The sequence below is a fragment of the Dermacentor albipictus genome, chromosome 4 (assembly GCF_038994185.2).
Source record: "Dermacentor albipictus isolate Rhodes 1998 colony chromosome 4, USDA_Dalb.pri_finalv2, whole genome shotgun sequence".
Classification (NCBI taxonomy): Eukaryota; Metazoa; Arthropoda; class Arachnida; order Ixodida; family Ixodidae; genus Dermacentor; species Dermacentor albipictus.
The window spans coordinates 162653278-162668392 of NC_091824.1; the positions used below are offsets into that span (position 1 = coordinate 162653278).

Below are 15115 nucleotides of genomic sequence, written 5' to 3' on the forward strand. Positions count from 1 at the left end.
TCGTTGGGCTATTGGATTTTTATTCATATATTGAAAGTGCTTTGCTGTTCACAATTGCATGCCCCGGTGCCTGCTCATAACTTTCCCAAACACAAACAAAATCAAAGGAGAGACTCACTCTAAGAAAAAAGAGAGTAAAAAGTGAGTCACAGCAACTTGACTCTCTTTTTTCTTACGAAGACCCATTTTCGCGCGGGTAGAGTCACAAAACAAGAGTCAACATTTGTGTGTGGGTCGTTTGACTCTTAATAGGACGCGAAGAGTCGTCGTGCAAGATTGCGACTCCTCTGATATTCGAGATGAGTCTGGCGAGAGAAAGATTAAAATGCAGGAGAAGAAATACCAGATAACGTCTTCTGTTTTAGGCAGGCCCTCGGGTTCCTAGTCCTGGTTGTAATCAGTTCAGTTCAGTTTTGTTCCTTAAAGGCCCCCATTTCAGGGGGCGTTACATAAGGGGTGGGATTACATTTGTAGTGAGGAAAACAAATAGCGATAGTGATTTAACATTGAAGGTGATCTGTTACGCGTTCTTGAAAAGCAGGTGTTGAAGCGATGGCGACGATGTCATGGGGTAGGCCGTTCCAGTCCATGGCTGCTCGAAGAAATAACGAAGCTGAAAACGTAGTAGTACGTGATAGTGGGCGGGCAACTTGAAGGGGATGACTGGTGCGGTGGGATATTCGTGATGCGGCAGCGATATACGGTGCTTGATCGAGAGGAGAATAAAAGAATTTGTGATAAAAGGTGAGGCTAGCAATGCGACGACGAAAAGAGAGGGGTGACAGTCCGGATGTAGCTTTCAAGGATGAAACACTGACGTCATATGAGTATGAGGAATGAATAAATCGGGCAGCACGATTCTGCACAGCTTCCAATGCGGTGATTAGATATGCTTGATGTGGGCTCCAGATGGGGGATGCATATTCTAATTTGGGTCTTATAAGTGATTTATACGCGAGCAATTTAACATGTGGTGGGGCAAGACGAAGGTGTCGTTTTAGAAAACCGAGTGTTTTGTTTGATGCTGAAATGATGTTACCGACATGTTACCGACATGCGGTGTATCATTCTTTCGTCAAGCTTGTCATGTTCTGCAATTACATCGAACTCTCAATATCGATTTTCCTTGAACATGTTTGTTAATATCTCACACGCTTAAGCGATAGCTGGCTTCCTATGCTAAGGAAGACCCGGATTTGTCACAATGGATTCTGACCATAAGTAAATCTAAAAAATATAGCATTGGCTACTAAAGAGAGCACAGCAACGAGATAACAAGTTCAGTAGGCGCACTGAACAGTGTCGATTGTAAATGTAATTGCGCTACGTATAAAGTTAAATTTTGAGGATTTAGGTTCCAAAATCAAGATCTTGTTATGAGGCGTACGGTAATGGAAAACTGCAGATTTATTTTCAGCAGCTCGGGTTATTTAACGTGCACGGAATGCACAATATACGCGCGTTTTCGCATTCTGCCCCCATTGGAATGCGACTGCTGCGGTTGTGATTGGACCCGTGACCTCGAGCTCAGCAGCGCAACACCAAAGCCACTGGGCTACCGCAGTGCGCTGCGTTCCGCGACCAGAAACAAACATTAGCGTACGCAGCACTGCTTTTGAACCCCCCAGAAATTTAAAAACAAAAATATAGCAGTTTCCCCCCAATGCTGCATGAACCACTGCACGAACCAAGGTTCGTAGCTTCATCACCTGAATAAACTGCAGTAAACAATCGCTTACTCCGTAAATTAGCAAGCACGGGGTCACGCGCGCACGTGCAAACGTGAACAGATTTCACTCAATGACCGCGAACACTCGCTGCCACAGCGTCGGCGTGATGAAGGGCGCGAACAGAGCGGACAGAACGCTTCTGCTGCCTCGTCCTTCAAAGCGTCTCCGAAACTTGAAATGGCGATATAGAAGCGCCTTTCCCCTCCCCCCCCCCCCCCCCCCCTTCTCCGCTTTGCACCCATCGGAAATTATCTCCAAGACAGATCGAGAGTGGCGCCAGACCGGGCTAGAGCAACGGCCAGAGGAGAAGCGTGCTAAACCAGCGCCTCCTTTTGCCGGCTTGCGCGCGTTTTATCACGTGACCACCTATAGATACTTGGGGCACCCATCCAGGCACTATACATCTCGGCTCGCCCTCGTACACTTCCTTTTAATGCGCACAGCTAACGGAGCAGGATAGGATCTTATCGCACTTTATACGTAAGCTCACGGCAACACCGACAGATACCCGCCGTGGTTGCTCAGTGGCTATGGTGTTGGGCTGCTGAGCACGAGGTCGCGGGATCGAATCCCGGCCACGGCGGCCGCATTTCGATGGGGGCGAAATGCGAAAACACCCGAGTATTTAGATTTAGGTGCACGTTAATGAACCCCAGGCGGTCAAAATTTCCGGAGTCCTCGACTACGGCGTGCCTCATAATCAGAAAGTGGTTTTGGCACGTAAAACGCCATAATTTAATTTTTAACACCGACAGATATATTTCGGCGGTTGTGTCCATATAATTGCTATCGCAAAATTCGCAATACATAGAAAATTTTACTAAGGACGAACCACGCTGCTTCGCCATGTCGTGATAGAGCGGTGAACGATAGTTCTAGAAAATCTGCTGCTAAATCTCCGCCAAATGACTACACGCTCGCATTTAGTGACAGCGGCACACAGTCGCAAGAATTTGTGGAGGAAATACCGGAGTTCTGGCAGCTTCAGGTGCACTAGATCATTCAGTAACATGGGCAGCTTTGTAGTTCTACCTTACATCAGAGCAAACTGCACTCGACAGAAATCAAGGGCAGCCGCATCGTTATAGCTAAGCAAATTAAGGACAATTACGCCGCGTCTTCACACTTCTAGCACGCTCCGACAGCCCAGCGATAGATATTTAAAACACAACCACACTCGGACGAGAAAATTTTGCTTCTGCCAAGTGAACGTAGCGGGTATTTCAAGACGCGTGTTAAATTGATGGCTGTTTCATTCGTAAACATTACTTAAGTGACATAAAATTATCAGTGAGCAAAACAGTTTTTATTTCAACGCAAGGAAACAAAACCGAAACTAGCGCAACTGTTTTGCCCAGTTGTGCAGATACAAAATGATCCAAAGCCGAAGCCGCCAATAGCATGACGCCATTTTGAACTTGTGCTTCATCACGCGCTAGTACGTTGTCGTTGAGTGGTTCTGAAATCGCTGCGTTAAGGGCGACTGCAACCAAGCGTTGTGGCAAGTTACGGTGGGAGCTTCTGTCCGTGCTGTGCGATTGCGACGAGGGGACCGCCGCGAGCAACAGCGTATCGCCGATTTCGTCTTTGCCGACATCGCCGGACCGTCACAAGCGCCCGAAGTGCTGCGGTTTGCACTGCATCTTTCATTGTGATGTGGGAGATCGCAACGGACAGAGACGACCAGATGCATACGACCGACTACGAGCGGGGAGTGACCTGTGCCATATTTCTCTTAACGTCTCAGGTAAGCATATCAGCTTTTGTTCCGAGTTTACAAACGGCGCGTACTCGGCCCTTCCGGTACGGCTACATTTTGCGCCATGTTTCTCTTGGCAGTTCACAGACGTTTCTTAGGCATGCGTGCGCGTATGTAGGCGGAAATACTACTGGCAGACGGAAGCCTCAGGAGAAACACCGTTCTTAACGACTCTAGTGACGAGTGGCCTGTCGCATCGAAAAATCCGTAGAATATCAAGTACTGCGTAACTTGAAGTGTAGATACAATACTAGCACCAGTGTGACTTTCGCATTGCGAAGACAGGTAATCGAAAGGGCAGCTTGTGCATTCTGAAGATTTACAAGTGCTTTAGGTATATTGCCGCGAATAATAAAAGCGCTACAACGATGTATGGTAGCGTCAGGCGATGTGGCAGCACACATATTTTAAGAGCAGTTAAGCGGCTGCATGCACAAGCGAACAGACAGCGCTTTCAAAGCGCTGAAAGAGAACAAATTTTTTGTGCATTTGGCTGTAAGTAGAAAACACATTAGCTCACAATCTAAGCCTATATATAATGTAATATTTTTACGTAATCTTTATTTTCACGGTTGTAAAAATTTAAAAGCATGAATATGCTGCAACATTTATATAGTAAATCCTACTACGCTTACAAAACCTGGCTGTGTTATGTGGTGAAATTGTACTATTGCTACTGGATTTTTTATATTGATTCCGGTGGTTTATGAAAAAAAAAGGTCCTTTTATGTGTAGTTTTATGTTAGTGCGTATATTTGCCCAACAGAAATGAGTTGATTGCAAAGTTGTACCTTCCAGTGAGCTGCATATGAACCCAAGTTTATCCTGTCTTGGCTATTGTAATGTGCATACAACAATTTTAAGTATCTACAGCTGTAGTTGGCTTAGTCGCTGCAACATATTTTGTAAAAGTAGAAGGCCATTTATTATTTTGCTGCTTCCATGCAGAAATACCTTTTTTCTTATAGCAAGAAAGGCTGACAGTATTGAATGAAATGAAGTGTGTTGTATTTTTCTACTAACATAATAAAGGAAATTTCGTCTGCCGTGTATCGGAGATTAGTTTACCTTTTTGTACTAAACAATGCATTATGTCCTCGGCTACTGCTGTTGTCCTGTGTATTTTTATAATTTTGAAATGTATTTTATTTTAGGTATTCAAGAAATGGCAACAGCCAGAAGTCACCATTTACCAGCACGTTATGGGTGAGACAAATCGTAGCAGGCACTTTTGCTTATCTCATTAGCATATGATGCTATTTGTTGTAATTTTTGTGTCCACTTTCCTGTCTTTATGCATTGTACTATTATTGTGCAAAGGGTAACAGTTTTACATTGAGACAGAGTAATCACCCAAAGGGGAGACATGGCTGGAGGAGACAACACACACAAGCCTCCTTTGTCCGTATCTTTATATTGCGCAATTACTCTGTCGTTATCTGCCAACAAACCCAAGTTCCTCATCAGCTACATTTACTAATGATCCGTTATTGCAGTTTCATTGACATAACATTGAAAGTACAGAGGTACACAGGAAGACAAGAGACTTGAACTGATGAAGAGCCGTAGAACAAGGACCGCTGGAGCCAATATTTTGACAAAGAGAAGGAGATTTTTTTTCTCAAAACGTTGGCTCCAATGAATTTTCTTGTTCTATCACTATTTACGGTTGAAAGAAAGCATTATTCCTCTTGCTGAAGTATTATGCATTATGGCATAAAAATTAGCAGGGTGAAATATGAGGAATGTCAAAATTCTTGTATATTCCAGTGCTAAAGCGAAAGCCAGGAAAACAAGATGTAGAGAACCACATTGTTATTTTTCATTGCCCAGTTTAGCCAGCTTTATTCCGAGCTTGCACTTTGTTGCATTAACGACCACTGGAATTTGTTAATTGAATTAGCTTGGTGATTTACTTATATTAAGAGATTTTGAACTTGTATTAATGCAGCTTAACATAATGCATGTAAAAATAATTTACAATGACATATTTAGGTGGCAGGCTTGCAGTTGTCTAGCAGATCACTTGATGGTATGAGCTCAGGTTTCAACCGAGCTTCCATGCACAAACCGGTTACACATTTTTTGTTTCATTGCTTGGATTTTCATAAACATAAGTACCGTTTCTTTTTTTGTCGGGCTTCTAGTTGTGTCGTAGGACCTAACTGTTTACCTTTATTTGTATTGGTAGCCATGTTACACAGACAGCTCAGTTTTATTGTAAATCATGTCATGGTAGGACTAAGAACATTTGTGCAAATTTGTTGCAGGTACACTCTGGCGGCTCCTACCCCTGTGTCCTCCCACCACCCTGTCCTGACTACGTCCACTAGGTAGTTGGGAGCCTTTGGTGGCTTCTGCCACTGCATCCTGCCACCACCATGTCCCGACTATGTCCACTAGGGAGTTGGCAGCCTTAGTGATGATGCCAGCAGGCTGACAGCCGACAGAAAGATTCAGGTAAATACCTGTAATTAAGCGACGTCTTTTTGAGTGAAATGGCTTGTAGTCACTCAGCAATGAAAGACGTAACTTCGAAGTAGATTAGACTCTCTGCTATCTGTGCAGGGATTCTCAAGTCCATGCATTTTGTCTTAGCCGCCAAGAGGCTATGTGTATTAGACGAAATGCGATGCAAATTTTCAAACTGCAAGAGACCACTTGCACAATTTTTTTTTTGTTTAACACAAAAACTACTTTGATAAAGCTTTACCAATTTAAAAAGAATACAATGTACTCTCATACATGGTATTTGGCATAAATTTACTAGGGCTGCCTCAATGGTAAGTAGGCCGATAAACGTACACCAAAACTGTCTTCTTTTCCAAGTTCATCCTCCTCTGTGCACTGCTGCATAATGTATCTTTCTGATACCATTCTTGCACACAGCACAAGTCCTAAACACATGGATTGCATAAATTTGCAGTTTTTGCTGTAGGTCACTTTTGTGAAAATAAAGTTAATAAGCCATTTTGTCCATTTTTAATCAGCCATAATAAACTGAGCAGTGGCTAATAAGCAGTCAAGTTTCTGGTGTAAGGCCTCTCTTCGTTGTTAAAAATTTGGCCCTCTTAATGAAAGAACCAAATTTTTGGCTGCCACTTTATGATGCATACTTGACATAATGACATAAATTTGACATAATGTTTATGGCAGTAAAAATTTTTTTTGCTTTAAGTATTGCGTGAAATTGAGATTTCTTTTATATTGAAAGGCCCTCAGTTTTCAAGAAGAAATTCCAAGTGGTTGTGTGCCAGGTTGGAACAGCTGGTATAGAATAGCCTACTTACACAAATAGGGAGGGTCATGTACACTTGACTTTATGTTAAGATACTATTATTGATCCACAAAAGACAAATTGATGGATTCCATCCTATAAGCAGCTCTTCACATTCAGTTCCACTTTTGCACATTTATATACCTTGAGTCTGGTGACTTGTGTCTGTTTTCATCATCTGCTATGTGCAGATGGTAAACTTCAGATTTGCCCTATGGTACAGAATATTTTGGTGCTAAATATATGAATCTGTGTTTTTCAGGTTGCCTCGAAATTTTACCCAAGCCATGCCGCACACTCGGGCCAGGCCTCTTGCGAACGACGTATAACCAGGCTCAACGCATCAGGGTCGAGGGAGTCCGGAGATCAAGGCAACCTGCTGTGCAACCTTTGGTGACCCCTCTACATGTGCTACCTATTTCACAGCTGTGCCTCACCTACCATCTATCCAAACAGCATCACCAGCTGTGATCACTTATCGAACCATGGATGAATGTTGGGGTGGAGTGATTTGAACAGACATTCTATTTGTCTCTTCAAATTCTTTGTAAATATTTCTGTTATAATTCATATGTGTCTTTAGTATCTAGTTTTTAATAGTTCCTTTCTCTTAGAATTCTCACCATCAGCCCCTGCTATTCTAATGTATACCTGCCTTTAAGCCCCGTTTCTCATAGTTCTTTCGTACTTGTGGGTGTAATTGATAGGTTATTAATTCTTGTTGTATGGAAGGCTAAAATACGAACTTACGGCATTTTTTCTTCCTTTGATAATCTACAGCACTGCAATGTGTTCAAGAAATGTAACATAACACGGGCTCTGGTGTAGGATAAATTTAAGAGCAATATAAAGTACTTATTTCAAGCACCCATTATTTTTTAAAAACTCAAGGATATAGGAGCACAAGAAAGAAACTATTGAACTAGAGAAACATTGGTTCCCCTCATAAGTCTGGTAATAATGTGACTTCTTTCACTGCAAAGATACTGGTACTCGCATACAAGGCTTGAGACACGAAAGCTATGATACCCTTGGCATTTCTCAGTGCTTATTTGCCACACTGATGAATGTCAAAGGCAGCATAGGTTTCATGCACACATTGGTTGTATTACACCTTTTGAGTATTGCATTTCTCAAACACGGTTTTGCAGCAGTGCTTTAAATAGCAGATGTATTTCCTAATTTTCAGAATTTGTTAGTGCAAGAGTAACGCTACAGATCATGTAAAAATAATTTTACAGACTATATGTCCATGGATGCATGTTTCTTCTGATGACGTAGCAGTGCCATGTGGTCGGGGGATGAATGTCCATTTCAGATTTAAATATTGGCTTCCAGGCCTGGGTTAGTCTCCTACACTGAGTATTCTAGGTCAAAGCCCAGTTACTAGAGGAAAGTGAATAAAACTAGGAATTATAAACATCAGAAGATCTTGTTCGGGACACTAATGTAACAATCAGCAAGGTTCTTTGTGCATTCATTTCTAGATTTGCGAGATTATATTTTGACTGGTTTCATTAATGCGAGAACAAATGTTTGTTTATTCTCATGCTAGAGTTGGCTGCCCCCATTCGCATACAACCCCTTTACAGGCTAAAAATTAAGTGTATAATAGGCTGGTTTTCGGTTTTGCGCCCTCAGTGTTAAGGGATGCAAACGGTGACATACAACAGAATGCAGAAAAATGTCTAAGGAATGCAAGCAGGGCATGGGACTTTTTAGACAGATGCATGCGTGTGCTATTTATAAAACTCCCTATGGTATGCCTCAAGGCATTTTGTAACCCTTTGGTAGAAACACTGACACCCACTTATTAAGGGGAAATGCTCCTCGAAACAACTTTTTAAATTTGTACTAGAAATTTGAATGTACTGGTATTCATAGGGAGTTTTATGTAGATTTGAATTGTCATTGGTTTTTGTGTAGCTGGTGTTTAGTTATGTCCTACATAGTGGCAATATATCTTTATGGGCACTTGTGTGTAAAAGTTTCGCAAATGGTTTCATGCTGTATCTTATTTAGCTAGGTGTATACCGCAAAGTGGCGATACCTATCCAAACAGCTTGTACAATTACTGGAATTATGCAAAAAATATTAGGCCACTTTAAATAATTTTTAGATTGCAATTTCAATTAGATACTGGTATTCTGCTTATCTTGAAGAGTATGTATGCCAAATTTAATTTGTATAGGACAATTATAAAGCACAAGATTATTCTCATGCTATTGTGAGAAAAAAATTATTGAAGTATTCTCAATAATTTTAGTAGCAGGCCTGCCTGCCTGCCTACTAATCTTGCATACTTCTAGTAACTTTACGTGCTGTTTGAATAGATATTGGCACCTTGCAGTCTACAAGGAGCTGAGTTAACTGCAGCACACTGCTTTTTTGTGAAAATTTAATACACAAGAAAGTGCCCGCAAATATCACTATGTATTTTGCCGTTGTATAGGACATAACTCAAGAAGCAGCTAAACAAAAACTAATGGAATATATGAAATCTGCATGAAGAACTCTACAATTGGCTCTCTTTTGAAACCTCTAGTACAAATAATAAAAATATTTCGAGTAATATTCAATCAGCAAAACGTTCCCCTTGCTACAGTGACCTACAACATAGCGACGCAAAGCTTAAGGCAAGTCCTCTTGTCGAAGCGAATATGGGCTGTCTTCCCAAGGGCTTCTGTTAAAGACGGTGAATTTTCCTGCATTTACCAGAAGTGCAATACTAAAATGTTTGTGAATGTGCAATTGGTATTGGCACACTAACAGAAAAAAAGACAGTTCTGTGAAATGTAGACATGAGACGTGACTTTGTTGGACATTTAAATTTTGACTCCATATATTTGTGTTTTGTACTGAGTGTTTCAACGGTGATTGCCTCTAATTATTGAACATAACTGCTTCATGACAGTGCGACAATTTTCCCTAACATAAATTTTAGCTGTGGCAGGCACTAGAATTACAGTACTCAATAACGTCTACTTTGTAAGAACTCAGACTAGCACCAGTTCTGATATACATATACCCAAAAAGTAATGATCATCCTACAAGGCTTACAGAAGGCTTTTTGGCAAAGTAATATCCGAAAGAGCAAAGCATGTTCCACCAAGTATGGTGACAAATATTTCAGAGCTGCCAGTCTGAGGACTCCTACAAACTAACAATACCTTCAGCACTGACTAGCTTCAATAATGGGATGTCAGTGTTTTGCTAAAATTAATGAAACTTCAATTATTGTGATTTTGTTTAAGAAGACATTTGTAATTAACGTGCAGTTCTAATCTCTGTCACTTTTATAAATATTTCCCAATTATTTTTTCAGGCTACAATTTTTGGTAATAATGGTATTCATTGCAGAAAGAGCTAGTACATGGCATTTAATAAAGAAGGTACTGGTCATTGTAGATTTTCAGTCTTCAGCATTTGTTCTGTTCCACAGCTGTTTCTTGAAATCTGAAATGATGTACCCATCACTTTGTTAGCAATAAACAGGGAAATCTGTCAGTATGTTTTGTTTAAAATGGAGCTGATCAACCCAATAGTTAGGCTATTTGCTAATTATAAATTACAATGATAATAGTACAGGACCATAAAAACATACTGATGCTGAATAACAGCTGTGCCCAGCTACATCCACGCAGCTTTGCCACACAATGTGCATGTGTTCAGAAGAGCCAAATGCCCCAGAGAGAAAGCAACAGTAACTAATTGTTCGTCATCTTGTACAAGCAGATTATGCGCTAGATGTAAATTATGCTCAGTAAATACATAAGTCAGTCATGTGAGGTGTCTCACTTTAGGTTGCAAGTTGGAACTTATTGCAATCTTGGTTTTTATTTTGTTTCCTTTGTGAGCATGAGTGACTTAGTTGCCTTGGCACATTTTGTCAAAACTGTTTCTTCATCACTGGGAATCACAAAATTTCAATTACACATAAAATTTCCAGTTACTGATATGGTAGACTTCGAAGTTAATTCTCTTATCTACCAAGTAGTTTTATCATTCATTGAAACATATCCATGCAATGCACAATAGGAAACGAAATTATAAATATCTGTTCTTGCTTTCTACCCTGCTCTACAACATTATGAAGATACAAAGCAAAACTATAAGTTTACAATTGTCCCCCATAACCTGAGTTTCGCTTAGAATTTGAAAAACAAAATTGACATCCTGCTATAGTGTGAGAGTTGCTTTGGGCACCAAGTGAACTGCGTAGCACCTGTGCTAGAGTACACAACAAAGCAGAAAATCGCACCAGATTGGAATGGCAGTGGTAAGTTAAGAACAGATGTTTTATTTCACGCACCATTAATGTGGCTTATCATCTGCTCCTGTTTCGTGGGAACGCATACATTGGGAAGACAATTTTTTGCACCAATCTTACCTTAGCGGGACACTTGAGAAAGGTAGAAATCAAGAACAGGTATTCACACTTTGTTGCCCACAGTGTATTATCTGAATGTGTTTCACTCTACAAAAGACTACTGTGGTAGATAATCATGAAGACCAAGACAAAAGAATTAAAAGAAGTATGTGTCAGTCATCCTTCCATGATCTCCCGTGTTTATAGAAACACTTCTTTCTGCATATGTGCGAAGCCGTAGGGAAGCATTACATAACTCAGTCATGCTTTCCAAGTTAAAAATCGGAATAAGGACAATCACAAGAACATTGTATGAGTGATTTGTAAATGTGGCACCTAATGGAACTCATTTACGTATGTGCTGAGGGTACATTACAGCCAGTGCATAATCTGTCTGCTCTTACAGGATAGCTTGTGATGAGTAAAAGAAGCCTTCCTCACATCTTCCTCTTTGTTTCTTTTGGACCTTGGTGCACCATGTGTATTGTTACAGCTGCATGCATGCAGCTGGGTATAGTTTATGTGTTCTGCTACCTCCCTTGTCCTCATTATTCATGTGCTATCTTTGCCGTAACAAAATACAGCTACCTGTGCTACATATTTTGTCAGCGTGTTTGCATTATGGCAAGTTTTGTATTAGTGGTTATTGCAATCTGCGAAATTGTCTGTCAGCTATTATACTTCGTCTTGAAAAGTATGTTTGTCAACATAAATAAACAATTAGTATAAATTTTGCTCTATTTATTTTTGTAATATTATCTGTTTTGAAGCTTTTATACACTGTTGCATGTTGTATGACAATAAAATTGATGCACAACTTTTTAATGTGGTATTTTTCAGATCAATTTTCAACTGACGCTAACACGCACAAGTTGTGGGGGAAACGTGCCAACAAGAAAGAGTACCATAAGGTAAGACAGCTGTTCTTACTGTTAGATTGGATTATCAATTGCCAACCAGTTGTTTTCAGCAAGCATAGTATAACGCATAGATTATGGAATCTAAGTTGGAATATTGTTTTTATTGCACTTGATTATCTGGATCTCCTTTGTACATAACTGCGGCCTTCTTTATTTGTCATGTGTAGCTTACTTGCTTAAAATGTTAAATGGTAAGTTCTAAATAAAAACACGTCTCGAAGAACAGTGAAATAGGTTTAACTTATAAATGTTTTGACATTAGAGACCTGTGCAGTGGTGAATTGAACTTCCACATGAGTTACATAATATTTTTGGGTCTCATTATGGTTCTGAGTTGCATTGCAGTGTCATGCATATGCACCTGCAGGCTACATATTGGATGTTTATTTAAGACTGTTTTGCTTGGTTGGCTATTGATTCCAGTTTAATAGTAATGAGAACTGTCTTGCTTTCATGGTGATTCTGTGCTGACTAATACATTTGAGTTTTCCAGAAGACAACAAAGGGTGATGAAATGTTAACTTTTTGTTGCTAACCTGCCACGTCCTTTTTGGCAAGTTTGCTATGGGTTCTTTCTTATATGTTGTCTTTTCACAGTAGCCATCTTGAGAGCTAGCCGTAGTCGTGTGTACTTACAGCAAAAGTTGGTGACACATTTTGAAAAGCGGCTCGACACTGCCATCTGAGAGTCAAACGACTTACATGGATTAGTTATTTTACTCCATTTACAAGAGTCCTGCACCATGCACAAAGGGTAACTTGACACACTGCTGGAGTTATCAGACTCATCAAGAATAGTTACCCGAATCCTTCAGCAGTGGTCATGTCACCCTTTATCTTGAGTCGTTCGACTCATTTAGAATTGTTAACGGACTCCCTGAGCACTAGTCTTGTAACCCTTTTGAGAGGGTATAGGCGACTATTACAACAGTGTGTGCATGACTATTGTGTGCGGAGTCACGCAAACACCTTGTATTGAGCACAGATAGTCTCGGGACTCTCTGCCGAAAGAGAGTTCGGGTGTCTCCCACAAAGTGTGTCGTATACGTGGCGAGTCCAGACTCTCCAAAAAGAGTAAGAGGTACTCTTTTTTTTCTTAGTGTGCTGATCAACTTGAAGCACCTTTATTTACACTAAAGATGCGTGCACGTGAAACATTATTACAGTACATAAGGCACCACTACATCGAACCTGGAGACATAGGCTAGTACCTACAGCGCTCTAGCAGTGTAAATACATCTGAAAAAAACCTAAACATATACTAAATTCAATCAAAACGATCATTGTGGTCTTCACTTTCGAATTAAGTTTATGACTAGAAGGCAAAGCAACTCAAAAGGCAGGGCTTAAGCATACCCTTGTAACAACCAACTTTGAACACATCAACATTTGAAGCTGCTAGCGTGTGAATACACAAAATACATCTGAATATGTTACATTAAGATGTTTCGCACACTAACACATCACAAGAAGAGCTACAGCTGACTGTGAGAAGGCAAAATAACAGACTTGAAACAAATGACTTCACGTAAATATATACAAGCTTTATCACACGTCTTTCACCGCGATTAAAACAACAGAGATGAGAGCTTGCTAGTGAATCAGCCACATATCAACGGGTGTCTCTTGCACGACGCCAAGGTTCTTTTGGCGTAGAACACTTTAGCACCTGGGAATTTGCTGCATGCGTGACCTGTGAGAAGGGAATGTGGACAGAAAATGAGATTACGCGGATTAAGAATCTGCCACACAACGCACATAACTACGCATGAAATAGAAGTACACATTATACTGGCAAGTAAAAATTTGCGACTCTGTACGAGTGCTGTCGAGAAAAGGAAGAAATGGGTTGCTACGGTAAATGTTAACTAAAACATGCACAGCGATGTTTCACAGCGGGGAAAAATATTCCCGGCTCTCTCGCAGAACCAAAGACCACGCGACAGTGCATAGCCGATACCAAGCAGATATGGAATCTTTGGGTAGAAGTCCAGCAGAAGGAATGACCTCAAGATACGCCGAGAGCGATGCGAGCGTGAGCGTGCCTGTACGAGTGAGAACATGTACCGCTTCTTTAAAGCTAGCCGCTCCGGCGTGGCTCCGATCACCCCGCGCGATTTGTGTGCAGGACGTCGCGTACACCCCCTTGCGCGTTTTGCGCGATAGCGTCCGCACAGTGAGCTAGCTTCATGCACGCGTCATTCTTCACCGTGCAAACGGTACTCGAGTGCGACGCTTAGCTTGAGGCGACAACGCGCCGATTGGCGCTCCTTTCGCTTCTGGAAGCAATGCACATCAACTCAACTTCAACTCAAAGCGACAGCAGAGAACGGTGGCATGTTTTGATTATCGCCTATTAAAATTGTACAGTACGCCTTCAACGGCAACCCACCGCGTTAGATAATGATGCTTACCGCGGTAGTTTTGCCGGTGATAGGCGATAAGGTGAACCCGTCGGCGGCTGTGTTTTTTGCCGACGTCGTCACCACACCTTTGTTCATTTGCGCTGTGTATCCGTGTACAGTCACCGCGCGGAAGCTGTGACTAATCGGTTGGCCGTTCTCCGCAAATACCAAAGAGGTGAAATATATTTCGCGGTGCGCCGCATCATTAGCCGCAACCTAAATCGAGGCGCGCTTAACCGCTACGGCACAAAAGGTGATCACACTAACCGTAGGATGAGCCACTACTAAAAAAAATTATTCTAATGTTCCACGTGCCAAATCAACGATCTGATTATGGTGCACGTCGTAGTTGGGGACTCCGTATTAATTTTGACTTCCTGGAAATTTTTACGTGCATACAGTGCACAATGCACGAGCGTTTTTGCATTCCGCTCCTTTGGAATGCGGCCGCTGGAGGGATCGTATCCACGACTCGAGCCCCAAATTGCCACGGCGGCCTCCATAGTTACGAAATCTGTAAGCGTGAAGTGCAACACTGCCTTCCGGTACGAGTGTGGTACAAGCGCAGCAAAGCTGTACACCTGCTGCACAATTATTTGTCGCGGTTCTCCTAAGCTCGTAGTGCCTGCCTAAATACCTTGAAAGGCAGCGCGCC

The 15115-nt window shown here is 41.4% G+C and overlaps 1 protein-coding gene and 1 long non-coding RNA gene across 6 annotated transcripts in view; both read left to right on the forward strand.

Annotated features, from left to right (window-relative positions):
- Nucleotides 1-15115, forward strand: part of LOC135899974 (irregular chiasm C-roughest protein-like) — an 872345-nt gene that overhangs the window by 145018 nt on the left and 712212 nt on the right. The gene's annotated exons all lie outside the window — the stretch shown is intronic.
- On the forward strand, nucleotides 3143-10173 carry LOC135899973 (uncharacterized). Its single transcript, XR_010563756.2, has 4 exons — nucleotides 3143-3477; nucleotides 4644-4695; nucleotides 5760-5949; nucleotides 7029-10173. It is a non-coding gene; the product is annotated as an uncharacterized lncRNA (long non-coding RNA).